Source organism: Mytilus californianus, unplaced genomic scaffold (assembly GCF_021869535.1).
Source record: "Mytilus californianus isolate M0D057914Y unplaced genomic scaffold, xbMytCali1.0.p SCAF_9, whole genome shotgun sequence".
NCBI lineage: Eukaryota > Metazoa > Mollusca > Bivalvia > Mytilida > Mytilidae > Mytilus > Mytilus californianus.
The window spans coordinates 99,161,848-99,186,015 of NW_026262745.1; the positions used below are offsets into that span (position 1 = coordinate 99,161,848).

Genomic DNA, 24,168 nt, shown 5'->3' on the forward strand with positions numbered 1-24,168 from the left:
TTTTCATTCATTTTTGCTAATGTGCTTTGTTTATTTGTTTCTTTGTAACAAATGATGTGGCTCTGTACTTATACATCCCGTCATGTGTTATTGTTCTATGGTCCAATTTTTGTGTCATCGTCTTTCATGTTTGCTAATGTATTTGTCTATAGGTTTTTTTGAGCTTCTTTGTTACATATTTGATTGTTTTTATAATTATGAAGATTATAAAACAATGTTGACAGCTGTTCTACTATTTTTGATATTTTTACCTATAATGTCTGTTTGTTTTGTTCACACATCGTTGCAATGAAATTGTATTCGACTTTTATTCAAGCGAGAGGTTTAGCTAGCTATAAAACCAAGTTTAATCCACAGTTTTCTACAGAAGAAAATGCCTGTACCAAGTCAGGAATATGACAGTTGTCATGCATTCGTTCGGTGTGTTTGACCTTTGATTTTGCCATTTGATTAGGGACTTTTCGTTTTGAATATTCCTCGGAGTTCAGTATTTTTGTAATTTTACTTTATACAATATTTCTTTTCAAACTGTTGTCATGTAAATTTCGCTATAAGGTTGTCGTTAATCCTAAAACATTTATAATAAAATTGAGAATGGAAATGGGGAATGTGTCAAAGAGACAACAACCCGACCATAGAACAGACAACAGCAGAAGGTCACCAACAGGTCTTCAATGCAGCGAGAAATTCCCGCACCCGGAGGCGTCCTTCAGCTGGCCCCTAAACAAATATATATACTAGTTCAGTAATAATGAACGCCATACTAAACTCCAAATTGTACACAAGAAACTAAAATTAAAAATAATACAAGACTGACAAAGGCTAGAGGCTCCTGACTTGGGACAGGCGCAAAATTGCGGCGGGGTTAAACATGTTTATGAGATCTCAACCCTCCCCCTATACCTCTAGCCAATGTAGAAAAGTAAACGCATAACAATACGCACATTAAAATTTAGTTCAAGATGCCCGTTTCGATTGTTTTATCTATGATTTCTTGTCCATCATAAGTCCCATACAAATATATTTGGATCAACATTAGATAAATAGCAACTGAACATGTTGGTCCTGGTATCTTTGAACATGTGTTATGCTGGTAACTTTGAACATGTTTAAGCCTGGTGTCGTTGGTTAGTTTTATTTTAAGAGGGAATGCTAGATCAAACGAATGTTTACAGAATGTGGCATTAACATTCTTACCAGAACAAAGCAAACCCCTAAAACACCTGCTCCAGCGAGAAAACTTTTAAAAGTCTCTGTTTGTCTTCTAGGAACCTTTTCATTGACGGCTATAATCATTGTTTTGACAATTTTCTTTCTGTGAATATGCACGTATATTGGTCCATGTAACTTATAGACAGTATTAAATGTATCTATCTGTGCATCATTTAAAATGTGTCGATTTTCTTCCGCCTTGGTCTTTTCTTCCCAAAAGGTTTTAAGCTTTGGAAAAATTTCGTTATCTACAAAATGTATTTGTCTTGTAGCGTTTGGTTGTCGGGCCTGAATTAGAATTGATCTTTTTAAATCCTTGGAACCCTATAAAGAAAAAATATGTATTGAACATGAGTATTACAGCATTATCTAACAATATCTCATCAAATATATCAGGTATTTAATTTAATACATCAGACAAACGTTTTGCCTTCGTGCGATTCATTATTGACGTTAGTGTCCAACCAAATTTGATGAGTATTGAAAACAAATATCACAACGTGTTGCAAAAGATGATTGGAGAGTCACCAAAACAATTGATGTGATGTTTGTTTATTCGTGTCTGCAATAAATACCATAATCAACGCAAAAACTATTATTCAACAGAACCTCTAAACGATAGATAAATATCCAGAAATGTTAAACAGAAAGATTTCGTCATTTATTTTTTTATTTATATATTTGTAATAACTTTTGCATACAAATATGCATCATCTGGATTCTCTTTCTTCGAAGGATTTGGAATAGGGTACTGCAAAAGGATAAAGAAGGATATTTTCAAATTTTCATTACCACTGTTACAATTCCGTCTTTTCTCAAAACTGACATTATCAAATGAGTTTTACCACCGCATCTATGCTTAAACATTGATAACACGACCGTTGCATCATGGAAAGCAAGATTGATTTCCCTTCCGGAGCAACTGAGATCTGGTTGGATTTGTATTGCTCTGTTATTTGGTTAATGATTTGTTGTATTTTGTTTGTCATAATGTAGTGTTTCGTGATTTGCCATGAATTTGCAAGTTTTGTTTTGGACTAATTAATGTGAATGTCACTTTGGTATACGCCATAATTTTAATATAAAACTACAAATACCGTTTTTTTCATAAAACATGTAATTAATAACGAGAATTTAAGCAACAGAAGATAACTGATGTTTGATATTTCAAAGCCATTTCAAGTTTGGTAGATATCATCTATGTTCGTTCAGTGACTAACTATTCCTTCAAATGTATTCTTTTTATTGTAGTTCTTTTTTAATCACATTTGACGTTAACACTTTAGAAATATCAAATGAAAGATTAAAGAATCATATTAACATAGCCGATCTATTCATTTCTAATAATTCATTGCAATTTCCATATCAAAATGTATGATAAATGGGAAGAGCTTTCCATTCCTATTTGTAATTTCTTTTAGTTTATGATGCCGTTCTTTTAATGAGTTGTAAATTTCTCAGTTTGGTATATATGATGTTTTTATTATACATTATTCCTACTGAACATTATGTAAAAATGTGGGTTAACCTTTAACAATGTTTAATCCCGACATCAGTAAACTACCTGTTCGATTTTATATGTCGTACATCATAAGTCTTAACCTACGTTTATACTGTATTGATAAACTAAATTACATTTCTACATAAGAAAATGCCTGTACCAAGTCAGGAAAACGACAGCTGTTATCCGTTTTTTTTTTATGTGTTTGAACTTATGATTTTGCCATTTACTTACGGACTTTCAGTTTAGAATTTTCCTCGGAGTTCGTTTTTTTTTTGTTATTTTACTTTTTACAATATTAGGCGCTGAATATTTTTATGAGTGCACTAGATTTATTCATGAATGTTTACAGAATTTTGCAGGATTATTCTAGTTAGAACAAAGCATGACCCTACAACACCTGCTACAAAAAGAAAAACATAAAAAGTATCCTCTTGTCTTCTAAGACACAATTCATTCAGGGATATCATTTTGTCTCGATAAATACCTTTCTGTTGATGTGTACATATATCGGTCCATGTACCTTATAGACAGTGTTAAATGTGTCTATTTGTACGTCTTCTGAAATGTGTTGGTCTTCTTTCTTTGACTTTTTGTCCGAAACATGTTTGTCTCGACAGCCCCGTTTCCGTTCATGTGTATGTATATCGGTCAGGGATATTATGTTGGTCTCGACAGTAACATTTCTTTTGATATGTACGTATATCGGTCCATGTACCTTATAGACAGTGTTAAATGTATCTATTTGTACATCTTTTGAAATGAGTCGGTGTCCTACCTTCGACTTTTCGCCCCAAAAGTCTTGAAGCTTTCGAAAATTTTCGATGACACTTTTAACAGCAGCGTTTGAATCCTGCAGCTGTAACATAATAGAATTTATAAAAAAGGAATATTTCGGATTTGTGCATTCAAGATGTATATCTGAGATGTATGAGACAGAACATATAATCTTTGTTATAACTGTTGGTTTACATATTGAAATTTCTGATATCAAAATTCAAACAGTGCGTGAGATTTTTGCAAATGTGGCATGTAGGAATCCGGAATATTGAAACATAAGTAAAACATATCCGTGTGTAAAATATTTATAATAGAAACAAAAAATCTTAACCTTCTTAAAGTAAATAGATATAAGAAGATGTACATTTAAGTTGTGTTTTGTTGATGATTGTCTCATTAGAAGTTACACCATATCCCCGAAGAATCTGTCCGAAGATCTTCTCTGGATTTATCTTTATAGAAAACACTCAAAGCCAACAATTTGAAAGCCGAATGTTTAAATACCGAGTAACCTCAATAGCTATATGAGCTAAAGGGACCTAATGGTAATATCCAAATCATTCTATATCTATATGTGCACATCTGTTTTCGAGGTGCCTTTTAATATTATATGAGATACATGATACACATACAATATTAGGACATTAGAGGCAAATATACAAACAGCAGCGTTTGAATCATACAAGTGTAACAAAAAATAATTTATAAAAAATAAAATTGAGAATGGAAATGGGGAATGTGTCAAAGAGACAACAACCCGACCACAGAACAGACAACAGCAGAAGGCCACCAACAGGTCTTCAATGCAGCGAGAAATTCCCGCACCCGGAGGCGTCCTTCAGCTGGCCCCTAAACAAATATATATACTAGTTCAGTGATAATGAACGTCATACTAAACTCCAAATTGTACACAAGAAACTAAAATTAAAAATAATACAAGACTAACAAAGGCTAGAGGCTCCTGACTTGGGACAGGCGCAAAAATGCGGCGGGGTTAAACATGTTTATGAGATCTCAACCCTCCCCCTATACCTCTAGCCAATGTAGAAAAGTAAACGCATAACAATACGCACATTAAAAAGAATATTTAGAAATTATCTTATCAATCTAGTGTTATAACTCAAGGAATCACAATCCAGAATAGTAGTTAGTCTTCGTGAATATACATGGTATAGAAGACTCGTCAATGGCTCTTCTATCAAGAAGTATAAAGGTCAAATCATGTTTGAAATTGAAGATCAATGAAAATCTAAACTTTCGAAAGATTTTGTCAAACTCTGCAAGTTATTGCCATTTCTGTGTAATATCAAAAGTTATATAGCATGATTAAATTAATAATATACATATATCGCGTCATGCTATATGTAGACTTTTATCTGTTTAGTAAACGTGATAACATGGTCAGTGTTTAAATTTTTGTTAAAATAACGTATCAAGAAAAATCCTTACCTTCTTGATATCGTCAACAATGTTATCCATTCGTATTCTGTAAAAAGAATTAAAATTACAATTACAGATCAAGCATTATTTATAGTGTGGGCTCTTGTTTGTCTCTTTGTCTTTTTTTCATTTGAATATTGTGTTATCTTTTTGGCCTCAAATTTTAGTACTTAAATGCCGAATTGACAGATCTAAATCGATATACACGATGTGAAATGGTTTGGTAACGGATATAAGAAGTAATACAGGTTGGTAATTGGATTACAGATATGACAAAATAACATTATTATATAAAGAAAAAAGTTAATTCATTTCGTCAAACCCAAATGGTAATTCCTCTAAAGACATCCACATATCGAATTATATATCAATCGTAATGGTCGAACGTATAATGCATTAGAAATAGTAAATAAAACAAGGTTGAAATTGGATTATCTGCCGTTAGCCACAAATAATTTTCATCAAAATATATTTAAATTATTAAATATCTGATGGGTCCTATATCAAAGTAAAGTATATCTTATTTCGCTAACCTAGACGTCTCATATTTATATGTGTCGGATAACTTTACATATGGATGTGACTATCCCATTGCAAGAGAGCCTGTAATTCAGTGTTTGTCTCTTTTCGCTGTCTATCTTTTTTTTTATTAAGTTTCTTTTTTAGTATATAAATCAGGTCACTGAGTTTCTTCAAAAATTAATGTTTCTCTATTTTGTCTTGTATGATACGTTGATAACTTGCTTTTATGTATGTAAAGGTTTACGACCGTACTAGAGATTTCCAATAAAATGACATTACTCGACATAACCAACCTTTCTGACCGTATCTCGGCCTATTGCAGTGAAGGACGACGGAGGGGAGCATAGACTGCATGAATTTTGAGCTCGTCGAATATACATACTTTGTTGGAATAGATGCTAATTAAAGATTAGCAGAAACTATTATTTTAATTCTTTACCTATTTTGTTATTGAATTTGGGATGATTTCTTAGACAACAACCTTTAAAGGAAATATTTAGTTCAGTTACTGGTAATCAATTGCACCGATCATTACTTCAATTCACTTGACACATATATTTATTTCCCAAACGATAAAATTCTTAAGCTACTAAATCAAATTTAAGTTTGACAAACTAAAAATAATGGAATCTGAAGCGAGATCATATTCTCATTTTTTATTTCAAAGTTATAAGATTAAACAACAATTTCAAACACGCCGGAAAGTAAAAGGTGTACACGACTTGCTTCTTCTTCTTTTTGTTTTTGCATACTTCTATATTTTATCTCAAGATACTTTTGCCATAGGTAAAATTCAGATCACTGATGAATCTTTCTGATAGTACTTTGTCACCTTTTTGTAGAATTTGATTTAAATGGAATATATGAGGACGCATCTTCAAGTAAAAATATGACTTTACTGGATCAGTTTTTTTATATCTTGTCTTTAATTATAATAATGCATGGATTATAAGAAAAGCCCGTACAAACGTATGCGTAATTTAACGTCATTGCTCTTAAATTGTTTTTCTAAAATGTTTGTCGTTTAACTTATACAAATACGTATGAAAAACGGACATGCTTGAAGGTTTGTTAAGTAGGATGATAATGTTAGTTTTATGATCAACTTATGATAGCAAAGGGGTATTATATTTACTGGTCTGTGCATCCGTCCGTTCTTCCGTTCTGTTCAAAATATAAAACGCTTAAATTTATATACCAAATTAGAGTTTGACAGATGATCGGGGGAATAGAAATATGGTCACTAATGGTCTTGTTCCGATCGGCAGTTACCATTGCAAAAGAGGGGATTCCGTTTGATTGTGCGGGATGTACAAGTACGCAGTCCCTTCCGGTCAGAGTGGGGACGTTTAATGAGATGCATCTTGTAGAGAGAATGACAGGCTCTCTGCACGTTAATTATGCATGAAATATTTGCCACTGGACGTTAAGCAACCAATTATCAATCAATCGACAGTATCGTAACTTGAATTTTATTTCTGGCGAGGCAAATGATCTGAGTCTTGGCAGTCAAAGCCTCGTTTTGTTAAAAGACGTCAATGCCAATAGGGAATCGACGTCTATGAAAAATCCAGATACTTGCAACTTCATCCTGAAATAACATTTTTAGTGCGCATTTAAACAATATATTTCAATGAAACTGCTGGTTAAAGGTTTAATTCTCAGTATTCAGGTCCTGATCAAAACAAAACTAATTGACATAATTATATGTATGGCCTCCACTATAATACTTTTGTACAGATTTGGGGATATTAAGTTTAAGATCCACTATGTCTTTTAACTTTATACGTTTATATTTTGTCCAAATGTATGGACAATAATACCTGGATGAACTTTGAAGTCTTGCTGATATATTCCAAGTTAGAAGAGTACTACATCAAATGTAGGAATGCCAAGTGTCTGTTGAAAACTTTTTCCACCAAAAGTAGAAGGGCCGTTTTCAAAAACAAAAATCAAGCATTATATCAATTTTACAGTTATGATTTCTTGAATGAATCAGTTTTTTGCGAAACTTTGTCTTTTACGTAAAAACAGATATTTGCATCTAACTTGTTCATTTTATGAAAGAAAGTTTTTAAGACATTAATAATAAGGAATGGGTGAGTAAAGAATAAAGAAGTCAACGTTTTCAACAGTCGTCACTCAGTAAACTTTATACTATGACCTACATAGTATATAATTCTCTTCATCTCTCTTTTTTAATGGTCAAAATTTTGGTGAGGCGGTTGTCTCATTGCGTCAATCAAAGCTACATCACTGCTCGAGTGCGGGAAGTCTTGGGCTTGATCCTCGCCCGTTTTAAATCAAGGATTGGCTGCCTATCTGCCAAACACGCAATATTTATCAGTTAGAGCAAAGATTGGTTGGTTTGGGGTCAAAAGTATGTGTCCGAGTAGGATGGCATGTCTTACTGCGGTATAATACAAAGCATGGTTCATATTCATCTTCTCGTCCTAAATATGGATATGTAAAATACATATGCAACGAACCTTATAAATATGGCCCTACATCCTATTAATACTTCTATTTGTGTTCCACTTCTAACGTTACCTATACCCCTCCCCCTTTCAAAATCCAGGAATAGCATCTAGCAACGATATCTTATTATAATATATTGTTCAATGTTACTTACCTTGCATATTTCCGTTAATGATTTATTCAGTACAATGAATTCGGTGATCCCCCTTTTAATTGTTTATCAATAACATGAATAAAATACTATAAGTTACATGTAATTTACTTCAAGGGATACTTAAAAAATTGCCTCGAAATGTCATTTGTATTTGGACTCCGATAGCATAAGAAGTAAAATCACAAAAATACTGAACTCTGAGGAAAATTCAAAAGGGAAAGTCCCTAATCAAATGGCAAAAATTCCTGTTATACAAAGTAGTACAGAACAATCCCTAATCGAACACACCTTAATTCCAAAAAAAAAAAAACCAGCATATGTAGGGATTTTGTTAATCAATACATTTTATATCAAATGAAATTACTTTTGATTAGAAATTAACGGAAGCGATTGGTTTTCTTTCTCAATTTTCAACTTTTATAGAGAGGCAGATTCTGACAAACTTTTGTTTCGATTTTTCTGACAACAAATATACTTAAAAGAAGATAAACTATAAAGAAAGACAGTAAAAAAGTTATGATGGGGCGTTCACTTGCAAAGTATATTGAAAAATAATTGTCATATTCAAAACCATGAAAGATAACTCAAATCGTACGTATGATACGTATGGGATACTATAAGTTATCTACGTTCATATCCGTAGAGATGGATATTTTAACACCCTGAAGTATCCAAGTACACCCTGAGGCGAAGCCGAAGGGTGTACAGGGTACTGAAGGGTGTTAAAATATCCATATCTACGGAAATGAACGTAGATAACGAATTTATCCCCGGTCTTAGTCCAAATCTTGCGATTTTTAGAGAAATTCAACCACAAAATGTAACGTGAAAGCAACGTTTTTTTCATTTTTTAAAAATCTTTTATTGAAATTTGGGAATTTGACATATTTTTAACGGGGTGTAGGGTACTACCTGTGGTAGAACCCTACAGGTAGTCAAATATAAGACGTTTTAAATCCAGAGACAGAGAAACGGGAATGGGTCGAATTTGGCGCTCAATGTTGTGAGAGTTACATCATAGACGGTGTGACGTCAACGTGGGTCATTTGCATAGCTAGGTCAGTAGTCCAATTCAATGACAATGTGGCAGCCAAGTGATGCATTTACTAAAATGAGTGCAAATGATCGACATAATAAGATAAAATCGTTAGTTGATTAAATATTTAATTTCAGACATCATGGATAATCTACAGATTTCGATATTTCACAAGGAACAACCATGGAACTAAGGAAAACGCGCGTGATGTTCCCCGTTGTAATGGGTAGCAACGTCCGGGTATATGGGTTAGCAAAACCCAGGGGCTATGGGTTTTGTAACGACGTGCGTTAACCAATCAAAATCCTAGAAATATACTAAGCCGGGGATAAGTGTGTTTATACGTTATCTTATGTCAGTGATAATAAAAGCGGGAATCTAGAAAACCATGTGATAAAAATTAAAATGTTAGATTTCTATCATTTTTTTCATGATAAAATTATTTTATATGGACGAAAATTTCAGTGTGTAATTTTGAAAATCTTGGAATACTTTGTTTGAAAGTGAGCAACGTATTTAACAAATTCAATGGTTGGCAATAATCAGTCCCATTAGGTCCATACGTCGAGTTATTGGAAATCTCTATTGTGACCTTTTGAGGATTAAATATACGCCATTGAGTCTCTGGTGGATAGCTCATTTAATACCACACATAACTGTTTGTACACGCATAATATTTATGTGTACGTTAATTAAACCAAATAGATTATGACGGTATGTATACCTTTAATGGCATTGATGATTTTGCTAGTGTTTTTACAGTTGTGTTGACGTAACAATACAATAACTTTTATAAAGAAAAGCGTAAACATAATGAGTCTCAATTCGGAAATTAATCCGGTGTTGAATAACTAAATTTACATTGAATATTAACTGTATCATTTGAATGTTTTTTTTAAAATTATCTTGGATAAGAGATGTACAAAATATTTGTGCGATACTAGAACATAAATAATAGGTTCCGTTGTCAATTTTGTATAGTATATTTCAAGAGTACAGAATTGAGTTTTAGAATTGGTTCATTGTTTTGTACATCAATGTTATGGTGAGTAAATCAAGTTTTGATAAGTAAATATAAACGTTTTTATAACCGAACAATGATAGTGTCCGTTATCATTCTACAATAATACTGGAAGTAATAAAAAAAAGTCAACCTCTTCATTCAATGCAAGTAGAAATACCCTCTAAATATGTGTAGAGGAATATGCTTTTGCATTTTGATAATGAAGAAATGATTGCAACAACGATAATATTGTACTTTAGACTTGTATATATAGATACGAGGATGTGGTATGAGTGCCAATGAGACAACTCTCCATCCAAGTCACAATTTGTAAAAGTAAAAAGTAAAATCACAAAAATACTGCCCTCCGAGGAAAATCCAAACCAATATAGGTCAAAGTACGGTCTTCAACACTGAGCCTCACACCGAACAGAAAGATATAAAGGGCCCCACAAAATGACAAGTGTAAAACCATTCAAACAGGAAAACCAACAGTCTAATCTTATATAAAAATCACTTATGAACCACATCAACAAACGACAACCACTGAAACTTATATATGTTTGGAAATATTACAATATACACAAATATGTACATGTGTTGATATAAAAATAAACAAGAAAAATCCATGAATCGCTAGATAATCTTCTTTGATAAATGTGCAATATGTTCTAGTTTATATAGAGTACAAAAAATAACATTTTTCCAAGTTGAATGTTTTTTTATTTTCTCTTATTTTTGTTAATTCATTCATAGAAACTAGCACGAGGTTACAGAAAGTTTCAAACAAGATTTGTTTGTATATTAATTCTTTTGAAATACAGTATAATTAATCTGACGGTGAAGATATTTATAACAACTTCTCACTTCAGTAGTTACGTGTTGTATTTACATTGTCTGTTAACGCGTCAATCACTAAAATCCTGATTTTATCTTCTACATGATATTATAATAATAAAATCTTACTTACCTATGTCTTAATAAAATCGATAAAGTGTCACATTATTTGATGATACACTAAAATAATCAAAAACATTACTGAATTTCGTGCTTATCTAATTCAGTTTAAACATATACTTGCAATTTATGTAAAGTCTTTGGTGTATGCACTTCGTCTTTATACTGCTCTTTAACGGATGACAGAGTTTCCGAGAATAAGAATAATAACTTCATTCAAATTGAACCGGCGTGATGATTTGTCACCATTTTTGGCAAAGATTTCACATATGAAGATTCGTGGAAAATGCATGATGTTTTTCTCCTTCTGCGAAAGCTTATATTCTTAACTAACAATTGATAGTTAACAATCCACCGAATATGAAGATTCGTGGAAAATGTATGATGCATTTCTTCTTCTGCGAAAGCTTATATTCTAAACTCTAGCAATTGATAGTTAACAATCCACCGAATATGAAGATTCGTGGAAAATGCATGTTGTATTTCCTCTTCTGCGAAAGCTTATATTCTTAACTCTAGCAATTGATAGTTAACAATCCACCGAATATGAAGATTCGTGGAAAATGCATGATGTATTTCTTCTTCTGCAAAAGCTTATATTCTTAACTCTAGCAATTGATAGTTAACAATCCACCGAATATGACATAAATTGTTAAACGGGAGATATCAAAAATTCAAAAGCAAAAGGAAATAGTCAACAAATAATAGATAGCAGTATTAACTCTATGTTCCTACAGAAAAGTGTAAAACAATAACATACACTACTGTTGATTCATTATTGTTCGTGAGATACCAATTTTCGTGGATTTCATTGGTACAAGTGAACCACGAATTTAAATGTTCATTAAAGTACACATTTGCTATTATGTTGTATATAGACTTTGACAAAACCACGAAATCAAATATCCACGAAGATGCAAGATTTCCTCAATCCACGAAAATTGTTACCCACGAAAATAAATGAATCCGCAGTATATAAACTCTAAACTTTACCAAAAACGCTGAAATGGAAAAAATAAGATATCAATGAGGCAATTGAAAATATGATATACAACTGAAGCAGACATCATCGATGAAAATGGACAAAAAAAAATAATCAAAAGCTCATACTCATCAAATGAATGGATATCAGCTGTCATATTCCTGACTTGGTACAGACATTTTCTTATGCAAAAAATGGTTGATTAAACCTGGTTTCAACGGGAGGAAATTAAAGATATTTCGGTCACAAAATTTTACTTAAAAATCTATATAAAACTGCTACCACGAAATGAACGTATATATTGCCTTTTAAATATTTGTGTTTACCTTTTAGGTGAAGGTGAATCTGCACGCACAAGAGATTTAATGAATTTCATGTTATTGAATAGAACTAGTCACACGCACCAATGCAAATATACATTCATGTTTTATAATGGCCTATGTAAATCCAATCCTTTTTGTGTAACCGATTAACATTTTTTAAAGTGCTTATTAATATTTTGATGTGTAAAGGGTATTCGTATCAAAACGAACAGATATAAAGGCTGTTAAATAGTATATAAAAATGTTTTACACGATTTAGAATTTAAAATTATATTTTGTATTAGACAGACAGTGATGTAAGGTTCAATCTGTTAGTTTTAAAAAGTTAAAAAAAATGTCTACTTTATTTTATTTGTTACATACATTTGTATTGATTTTATGTCGTTCTAAAATATAATATGACTACCAATTATTGATGCGGTTTATTCATTTAATTTTAAATTGTTGCAAAAGTTGTCTTCTCTGTTATTTAAGCTTGCCTATGTGTACTCGGTCAAGGTGTTTGACGATATCTATTTCATTTAAACACTTCTTAATTGTTGAACGTGTTGAATAAAAAATTGATTTTAAGAGGTAGAATATTCCTGTTCGTTTGATTTTTACATGTATTGATGATTTAGGATCTGCTTTTATGTAGCTATATTTCTAAGTTTGTTGTTTAAAATTAAGTCATATTTTATTAACATCATTGTACTACTACTGCCATTTATTTCAATATATACCTATTGCGAAGTTTGTAACATATAGTTACCATGTATAATTTATCTCTGATAAATGTATTTATGTTCTATCTTTAAACTAATTCACAGCTACACACGGAAGAACCTTTTTTCGGGACGCCGAACTTAAGCTTTTATTTTTTGCAGGATTCTACATCTATTGAGTTTCGAGAATTAACGATAATCTTCCAGGGTTCCAGGGAAGCAGCATCTTTTTTTATTCTGAAATTCGCGAATCAGCGTTTATTTTCCGGGAATTAGGTATGACATTTCCATCTGCCCCCCTCCCCCTGTCCCTGTATGGAAACGAACTTCACCTATATGATCGATATTCCTTATGCATCTAAAGTTGAGGAACTCCAAAAAGTGTGTAAACAAAACATCTTTGTCAAGTGATTTTGGATCTGTTTTGATTTTAAACAAGGGGCTAAGCTAAACCATTAGGGCTGATTTTGAGAGAAGAGAATATAAAAAAGGTGTTTTTTAAATGTACATGATGTATGCAAAATCATTTTGCGAACAAAAGGGATATTTGACCTCGCAAAGAGGAATCGCAACAGGCTTTTAAGGTTTGCTAAATTACGGAACAGTTAAATACATATTTTGCATATTTGAAAATGTCTCAGCTTTTTAAGAAAAGTAAAATAAATCAAAACGGACAGTCTGTAATCGTATGACACATCAAAAGCATCAAACGAATAGATGACAACTGTCATGTTCCTGACTTGGAACAGGCATTTTTTATGCAAACAATGGTGGATTGAACCTGGTTTTATAGCTAGCTGAACCTCTCACTTGTATGACAGTCGCATACAATTCCATTATATTAACATGGATCTGTGTTTATAATAAACAGACATATAATCTCGCTAACATGTGTAACCCAACAACATTCTGTATGTATGTGTCTGTCCCAAGTTAGGAGCCTGTAATTTAGTGGTTGTCGTTTGTTGATGTGTTTTCTATTTGTTTTTTGTTCATTGTTTTGTACATAAATTAGGCCGTTAGTTTTCTCGTTTGAATTGTTTTGCGTTCGTCATTTCGAGGCCTTATATAGCTGACTATGCGGTATAGTTGAAGACCGAACGGGGACCTATAGTTGTTAATTTATGTGTCATTTTGTCTCTTGTGGAGATTGTCTCATTAGCAATCATACCACATCTTCTTTTTTATATAATTGGTAAAAATGTTGAAAATAGGGGTACAGTAGTCAACACTGTGTTATAATTTTAATAACTATAAAAACAAACAAATATGTAACAAAAAAAGGCATATAGACAAAGCACATTAATTTAGCAAAAATGAAACGAGCTAACAAGAAAATCTGTTTGTGTTTCATTTTTACTAAGAAATAATATAATAATACTGATAATATCTATTATCTAATAATGTTTTTTTTTATATTTTCTGCGCTAATGTCAAACACATATTTTCGATATGTCTATATACATCTCACTAATTGTTTTCTTTTTCAATTTGTGTTACTGTATGTGAAGAATGATGTACACTGAATCATTATTTTTCTTTATCATCATCTACTATAAATACAATATTGCTTTAACAAATGATTGATTTTATTCACTTTTGAAAGTTTTTGAGGTTTTGCAATTTTAGTAAGAACATAGATTTGATCATAAAATCACAGTAAGAACTGTTTTACGGATTCAAATTGTAACTATTATCTTTGAATGGACTAAATTCTTGTATTTAAATATATAATTTAATTATCTAAACTGAATGTATGAATATATATAACTCTGAAATATATGAAAAATGATTCTTCCGAAAGGAACGGCTTTGCTAATTAAAACCCGTTTTTTGTATTGCAAAATTTGCGCAGTAAAAATACAAACACACTTTTTACTCTTGTTTACGTTTTCTAAATAAAAAATTATCACACATGTGAAGCTACTGGTCAGTAAGTATATAATTGTATTTATCTAAATGTTGAAATCTGTACTTGTATCTATGATGAGGGAAAAAAGACACTCGACCGTTGTTGTTAAGCATTTCATGATGTATGTTCTGGTTTTGTTTTTGTTGTGATTGAGATTGTGACAAGGTGATGACTGCTGTACCCATATTTTGGCAATTTTACCTATTATGTCTGTTTTTGTCAATATAATGGAATTTGATGCGAATGTCATACAAGTGAGAGGTTTAGCGCTATAAAACCAGGTTCAATGCACCATTTTCTACATAAGAAAATGCCTGTACCAATTCAGGAATATGACAGTTGTTGTCTATTCGTTTAGTGTGTTTTATCTTTTGATTTTGCCATTTGATTAGGGACTTTCCTTTTTGAATTTTCCTCGGAGTTCAGTATTTTTGTGATTTTTCTTTTTACTGGACAGGTCAATGCAACGCTTGAAAATGTTTTGGGCGAAGTCGTAGCTTCACTCCCGACTCCAAGAATCAAAATAATCAGCCGGGCATTAGATTAAGTGTCTTCCCAGGGACATTTAATTTGCACATTAGCATGTTAAAAATCCGGTTAAGGATGTTCGCTCTTCTTGATTTTGATTTTTGCAAGATTTCCGGAATCCTCTTGTTTTATACATGTGTTGCCATTAAATAATTTTGACCACTAACCCCTACTTTTCTTTTCATAATTTTATTTCATATAGTTTCAAAAGCCATATTTGAAAATCTTATAAAATCCATGTTATTTTTTTATAGTTTTTTAACGAGAAAAGCGGACAATGTTAAAAGTATGAAAATCTAGAGAGAATCATCTCCCTCCAAATTTTTAATGGCTTATATCTCAAAAACAAGCACACGGACCCTTCATTTTTTTCAGCTTTTTTAGTTCCTTTATTTATATACTATCTATTTATAACAGCTTTTAAAAAAGCTTTATTTTGAAACAGAATAGCGAACATCCTTAAGCATGCTGGTCTTTCACAATAAACAACATTATTTTACCAATGTTCAAATATCAGCAATTAAGACGATACGAACCAAGGTAAATACAAATCTCCACTCTGATTTGTCGACAAGATAAGCGTCTCCTGTAAATTTTATGCACCACCTGCCAGTCAAATCAACATTGAGTCAAAAATACAAAAAACAAGTTAATATTCCAATTATATTGAAATTTATAACATTGTGTGTCTTGATGTAATAATTGTCACTTGACGTCAAACAGCAGTCCGTCAATCTATCAAAAATAGTGACTTAAGTGATATCACGTGATATCACGTGATAGAAATGCCTATATTTAGAATATATATACACGTTATTAGAAGATGCATGTTGTGTGCATTAAAATTTATATTATTATTATAGCAAATATATTATATGTTTCTATCAGACATGGAGCCTTGTTAAGCCTTTCTTATATAAACGTTTTTCATGTTAGCCGTGTCAAAGATTTTAACGAAGTAGACATTCAGTTCCTCTTTTTACTTTTATTCTAAAGAGCAAGTTTCCTTCTCTATATTTCAAGTATGCAGGGCGACAACTGATAACAAAAGAATATTCAAACTCATAAGTCGAAACCAAACGGACAACACCATGCATATGGCTAAAAAAGGAAAACGATCAAAAGAAAAACAACAGTATGCAAAACATAAACTAACGATTAATAAGCAACCCATATCAAATCAAAAACTGGGGAGGGGTGGGTATCAGGTACTCCCGAAATACATGCAGGCAGATCCTGCTCCATAGTTGACACTCGTGATGTTCGTTCGTGTAAGTACAAATGAATATAATTCCGCGTATTGAATTGAATAACCCATCATATTTTATTATTTGCTTTGCTCAATCGAAATGTTATTACCTTTTTTATTCATTATCTCGGAAAATAGAAACTGCTCCCTTGATATAGAACGTTGCAATCATTTTTAAGTTGTGTTTTAGAGCTTACTTTATTATTATTTGACGTTGCTTTTATGTTGTCAAAGTGCATTGGTTACTATCTGTTCCAGAGTACCGTCTTAGTAAAATGTGATATATTTGGTTTCTTGTATTTGCTCCTAGAAGATACTGAGAAAATGTCATTGTGCACGGTTTCCACTTTATTTATGTCATCCATAACATTTTATACACGTTCATGTATTTCATAATTTTTTATTACTTATATACCCCATTACATCTTATACTTTATTCGTGTATTCTTTTACACTTTATACTTTTATAAATATTTTTTTTCATACTTATATACTCCAGTACATTTTATACTTTATTCAAGTATTCCATTACATTTTATACTTTATTCGTGTATTCCATTACATTTTATACTGTAATCAAGTATTCCATTACATTTGATACTTTATATATATTTTTATCAATTACTTTTGTATTTCATTCATGTGTTTATATTAACCCCTGATCCCTTCTTAAAATACATTTTCCGAACATAAGTGCAAACAGATGATGTTTAAATTGCTGTTCGTCGTCTTTAAGTCATAGACAGCCCCTGAATATGGAGCAAACGTTTACTCTTTACAATAAATGAAGCATGGTCCCATGTTTCCGTAATTCCCCCCTGCGTAAATAAAAATGGTATACCCTGAAATGAAAGGACCATCAGGAATATATTTCCTACAACTATTTATCATATACATATGCCGTTTTTATTTGGGATCTATTTATATTTTGTTTCTAGAGGGAGCGTGACTACAACAACTACACAACGTCCTATCGGAGGTTTTACATCAACTACGAAAAGATATTCAACCGATAGACCATATCCAACACACAAACCAAATGACAACACAGGCAACTATTCATCTAACAGCAGGACGGCAGTCGTGTAAGTTATGTTTTACATGTACATGTATAGACTGATGAAAAAAAGCTTGTTCAAATCTGAACAAATAAAGTGAGATCGGTTTATTTGTCAGTCTATGGATTTCTCATCCACAATTTTCAAGTGAAAAAGTCGGATTTTGTGAGACATGTTTCTCGTAGAACTTCAATAAGTATCTTGAAGAACATAAAAGGTTCTTTGAATCAAAAAAAAAAGTTTGAATAAAATAATGTTTACACTGATGACTAACTCACAAATAAGCTTCGCTTTTAATTTGTAGATACAACACAGAGGTATTTATACTTAGATTACAATAAAAGTTTTTTTTTCATTCTAATTACAGAAGCATTGCTGTTGGTGCTTCAGTTGCATTTTGAGCAGTGGGCATTTTTGTTTTGTGTGTGATTTTTGTGGTTTTGAAACAAAGATGAAAACGTGATCACATAAGAAGGAATGTCCCAATCACTGCCCCCAACTTGCTGATAGCTGGGAATAGTGGACAGGCACGAGAAAATCTAATATATTATGTAGGAGGTATGGTTCATACATAAGTATAAATACATTTGTTTATGTTATTGTTCTATTATAGTTTTGAAAATACTTTGAACGACAAAATTATTTTACTCGCGTAGTGGTATTAACCATTTTTGGATTCTTAAAAATTCTAAAGAACTTCTTGATAAATTTAAATCTCGGTCTTTTTCTGAAATTAGTTCTAACAAAACTTTTGATTTTTTAACCCTGTATACCACCATTCCTCTTGTGAAATGATAATTTGTTTGAAAATACTTTGAACGACAAAATTATTCTATATTTCTTCCTGTGTGTTACCTGTTACCTGTTACCTATTCTGTATATTCCACCTTTTCCAGATGAACGACTTCAGTTGGTAAGTCCTCTTGAAGTGTAGAATACCTTATCCTACATGTGTATTTATTGAATGTTCACATTCGAATTTAAATCTTCTTCTTTATACACTTATATACACCGCCACCACAATTATTTAAAAGTATTCAGACTGTATATACAGTCATATATTAAAATCTAAAACTTGATAGATTTATCAACTGTCATTTTGTCCTTTATCTCACTATTGTCTCTTTCCTCATCAATAGAATATATATACATGTATCCACAATGCACATTGACTGTAAAACTTGCTCATGTCAGCAAATGTCTATTTCTTCTTTCTTATACTTATGCATACTCGTAGGATGCAAATTTAAAGTCCTAACCCATGCTCTTACATGTAGTATACCCCTATCAAGAGAACCTTCTTACAGACTCATTAATACTTAAATTTAAGGTTTTAAATAATTTAACACAGTTAACTGTACTTATGACTTAGCGACAAGTAAACATTTAAAATCTAAAAAGAAAGTGTAAAATTATCACCTATCATATAAGCGTTAATTATGACCACCTGACTGGTTTGTTAAAAATATTGAAATCTACCATCAGTTTAAATCTCTAAATGTCATTATCATCTATACCACACTAAAAAAAAGAATCATTGTACTATATGTCTCTTTTAACTTGGAAAACTATAAGAACAGTCTTTATAGTAATACACTTGTTCTCTTGTGATGTAGAGCAAAGCATAGGCTGCTTGACAGGCGCTGAATATTAATCCATAATTGTTTTAAAAATTGGACGTTTAAATTTTCTGACGTCAAACACGCGAAGCAATGAATGTTGAATTTTCCTCGGAGTTCAGTATTTTTGTGATTTTACTTTTTTCTAGACATATGATAAACATAGCAATAAAGAGTTGAAAGATTCTAAGGGGATATTCAAACGCAAAAGCATTTTGTAGCTTTTATGTCTGTTTATTTTGCTCACACATTGTTGTCAATATAATAGAATTCTAAGGCACTGTCAATAAAAGTAAAATATTAGCTAGCTTAAAAACCAGGTTTTAATCCACAATTTTTGACATAGGGAAATACCGGTACCAAGTCAGGAATATGACTGTAGTCTTGCATTTGTTTCACTTGTTTGAGCTTTTAGTTTTGCCGTTTGAGCTGAATTTTTCTTGAAGTATGGTATTTTTGTATTTTTTATACTTTTCATGGACAAAAAGAAAAACGACTGAGAGACAAACAGCAGTATACCATGTATAAAAACACAGAATAGAAATTTAAACTCACGAACTTAACCAAAAACAGGGTTTGATCAAGTGTTATCCCTTTATTAAAACTAATAGAATATAATTTGCATCCATCTTTGATAAAAACAATTCTTATTATACATGCATGGCAGCGTTTAAATGACATAATCATGGCCAAACTCTTGATTATTTAGATACATGGGCGGTTACTGCTCATTGCGAAAAATGAATAAGAATATATTCCATTAAGCAAATCAGCATGAATTTTCTATCTTTATTTTGATTTACATTTAAGGTATATCATAGCGGAACGTTAACTTTAAGTTTAAGTATTAATTTGTTTCCATTAACAGAGAGAGGAACAACCATAGTGCCTAACTCGCCACATGGTTATACAAATGTAAGTTTCACTAGCAACCAAAATGTGACCAATAGTAATCCGGAATATGCTACACCGCCACCTTACTCAACGTGTGTTGTTTCTAATCAATCAGGAAGAGTTTTGTCAGCACCATCTGACTCTGCAGTACATTCTCCAGAAATTCAACATCTCAGCAAAAACGCTGAGGTAAATAGATATATGTGTGCCAATGCTCCGTGTTGAAGACCGTTCTTTGACCTGTTATGGTTCAATTTTACAGTTTGTGACTTGAATTGAGAGTTGTCTCTTTGGCACTCATACCACATCTTCATATATGAGGTACATAGATATATGTGAGCCAATGCTCCGCGTTGAATACCGTACTTTGACCTATGATGGTTTACTTTTATAAATTGTGACATGGATGGAGAGTTGTTTTATTAGCACTCATATCACATCTTCTTATATCTACATAATAAAAACAATGCATAATAATCGATTTCTATAAGGAGAGATGTGGGCAAAAAAAAAGATTACTTACATTATGATTAAGGATTAACAGCACTATATTTGAATAGTTGCTTCTTTCGGTTCGAAGGGACGGTAGAAAAGCCGTATATTAGATGAGACGAGGCAAAGCTAGGAAACAGTTTTCTTAACCAATTGGATGTGGTTAGTCTTCAAGCACATGGGCTGTTGATCCTCTGTTTATGATATTTTCAACCAAACAAGTACAAGGAATTGGTATTACAAAACATACTATCATGAAACTAAAACTTTTAAACACTATGATGCTTGTTTCAAATTTGAACGATATTTACTTAACTATGTTTCAGTTTTTTTTTTATATCTTAATTCAATCTATTAAAAAACAAAGATCACTAGAACAATTGAAATGACTCTTTAGAAGCAATTTGACGCATGGATGCAAATTTATTCTGATTTATCTGTTTCAGTATTCGCAAGCATCACATTTGTGAGTTCCATAATGACGCATTGAGAGTCGGTTGCCGATAATACATATAGTTTTAATTGATTGGCATGACGTGGATTATTTATATGATATCCTGTTCTGAATTCGTGTGGTTCTACATGGCAAAATATGGAATTTGACACAGAACTGGGAATCACAACGACTTGTGATATGAGTCCCATCGTATTTATAACAGTTAAAATTATTGCATCGTTGAACTCATCATAAACAAACATTTGGGAATAATGAAATCTCTTTACGATACATATATCGGGTTTTCTGATTGTTGAAGGCCGTATGGTGACCTATCGTTGTTAATTTCTGTGTCATCTTTGTGAATCAGATGTGAATACTAAAAATTTCAAAGATGTTTTAGAGTACATACAATCTAAGACTCTTTCATCTTGCAATAGTATCAAAACATTTCGCTTTTTTACACTTTACACAAGTATTCCCCATTCTAAACTAAAAGATAAATTCAAAGAGTTGGTATTGCTTTGTTTCATAAAAAAGAATGGCCAACGCAGATACAAGAATTTTGACTTAGAGAGGGACAATTTTTACTTGTCTCTGATTCAAACAAAAAAATCTCTGAAACTGACATTATCAAGATGCTCGATTTCTTAATTTTACTACCTATTTGTTACGTTTCGAGGACGTTTTTTTTAACAAACTATCGGCATTTCCATTGAAAACAATTTTGCCCCTCTTCTTGCCGACTTGTACCTTTATTTTTATTGGGCTGACTTCTTACAGGAACCTTTTAGGAAGAAAGAAAAGAAGTTAGCAATATCCTATTACTTTACTTTCAGCTATATAGATGATGTTCTCTAACTAAATAATTCAAAATTTGATGATTATGGTGAACGCATCTATCCCATCGAACTAGAGATAAAGGATACAACATATACAGTGAGGTCTGCCTCGTATCATGACTTGTATTTTAAAATTGACAATGAGGGTCGGTCTCACCTTCTGCTTTTTACAAAAGACGACATCATTTAATTGCTAAGTCGGTGGTTTATCCCACGATCCTTGAAGACATCTCTAACCTCTATTTGATCATCTCATAATTTAGTCTTATTGTTTTTGATTGCTGCTGTATTTGTTAATTGATGGTTTTATATCATATGTTTAATATAATACTAGTAACTTAAAGTTGTTTATGATAAAAGTGTCCATGAAAATTGCTTTTACGAAAGGGTCGATGGTCGATTAATTGCATTTTTGACATTGGTCAGAAAACAAAGTCGAATGAACAAATACATCCATAACACAAAATAAAACAACACATTTTTTGTATGCAATGAAACATATTCTAGATCGTTCTATGTTGCTGTAATTGGTCTTTTTTTTTATAAAATATAATACGGTTATATGTTTATCTTTACATATTCTAGATCGTTCTATGTAGCTGTAATTGGTCTTAGTAGACTTTCAACATCTTCAAGTTGGTTGGAATGCCTTTTATACGGTTTTTGTGTTATTCCAATCTGCTTTTACAACATTTTTAAAATTATTTAAAACTAAGGAATGTATCTCCCTCATGCAAAGCTCTGATTCCTGATTAGTACCGTTTTTGTTATTATCGTCAGTCGACAAATTGTAATTTTTCGACAATCGTTATTGTCAACTTTTTTTAATTTAAATTGTGATCCGTCAAATTATCCTAATCATGATTCATTACACATCTTAATTATCAAACCGTTACCAACATACCATGATTGGTCGTTTTTGTGGGATTTTCGTTTGAATTTCGTAGTTTTTCTTTTGACCATGGTGAAGGTTTTTTTCTATGACTCGTGGGTTTAATTTCCCCCTTTTTTAACAGATATAAGTAACTGAAGTTAAATTATTGATATACAAGAACATGTTGAAGGTCTAGATGGGGTTTACAGAATAGTGAATAATGGTAAAGAAATAGAATAAATGGAGAATAATGGGCAAATGAAATAAAGAAATGATAATAATTGGGTGTAAAAGTATAAAGAATAACCATGGAAAATAAATGAATTAGTATAAGTAATATAATATTAATCACAGAAAAAAAGGATGTAAAGAATAAAGAAACCTTATATCTATGGAAATCATTACTTAAATCATATATAAGCGTTATGTATAACGATATAGAAAAATTATCTACAAATTTTTTAAAAAAGCAGAAATGAAGTACCCTCTCATTCAAACCTGAATAACGCAAAGGTCACAGTATAAATCCCCTATCAAAATACTCCGGTTTAAAGTACACGGATATTTGTGAACTCATTTTCTGATTTAACAATTTTTTAACAATGGAAAACTTTAACGTTTCATTAAAAACGTCGGCATATCTAATAAATTAATTTTACATTAATATTGATTTAAATCTTGTATTGATATTTTAATGAACAAAGATATCATCCAGAACCGGATTTTAATCAACTAAATGACACATCATTCATAACGAGATAATTTTTATGTTTCATTATCGACTGAGAAAAAAAACTACTTTTTAAGAAAGAAAAAAATAACCGAATTTACAAATTATTGAAAGTATCTAAAGCTATTAGTGTAACTATTTACAAATTGCAGAGACAAATACATATTATATTTTTATTGATTGATAGCTTTTGATTAGGTGAGATTTTATAGACTTCACCTTTTTTGATTGGCCTTATCACGAGTTATCTTAATCACGACCTTTTTTGAAATGTGTGTGTTGTCTTTGAAAGTTGTCCTCTTAAATAATCCGAGTTATTTCAAGGTTGGTCGAAGTTTTCTTGGTCCGACTTGTGTTTGTTTTGTGTCTTGTCCATCAACTAACCAGTTGACAGATCATAACATAAAGATGCAGAACCACAACTCTTAAAGCAACAAAGATT

The 24,168-nt window shown here is 31.7% G+C and overlaps 2 long non-coding RNA genes across 2 annotated transcripts; one reads left to right on the forward strand and one right to left on the reverse strand.

Moving 5' to 3' along the window:
- Positions 1–764: 764 nt before the first annotated feature.
- LOC127716671 (uncharacterized) lies at positions 765–11,269 on the reverse strand. Its single transcript, XR_007989064.1, has 4 exons — positions 11,097–11,269; positions 4,943–4,979; positions 3,201–3,572; positions 765–1,536 (listed from the first exon to the last, which is right to left on the reverse strand). It is a non-coding gene; the product is annotated as an uncharacterized LOC127716671 (long non-coding RNA).
- A 3,585-nt stretch (positions 11,270–14,854) lies between these two features.
- On the forward strand, positions 14,855–20,710 carry LOC127716673 (uncharacterized). Its single transcript, XR_007989067.1, has 4 exons — positions 14,855–15,025; positions 17,720–17,866; positions 18,207–18,397; positions 20,327–20,710. It is a non-coding gene; the product is annotated as an uncharacterized LOC127716673 (long non-coding RNA).
- The last annotated feature ends 3,458 nt before the right edge of the window (positions 20,711–24,168 follow it).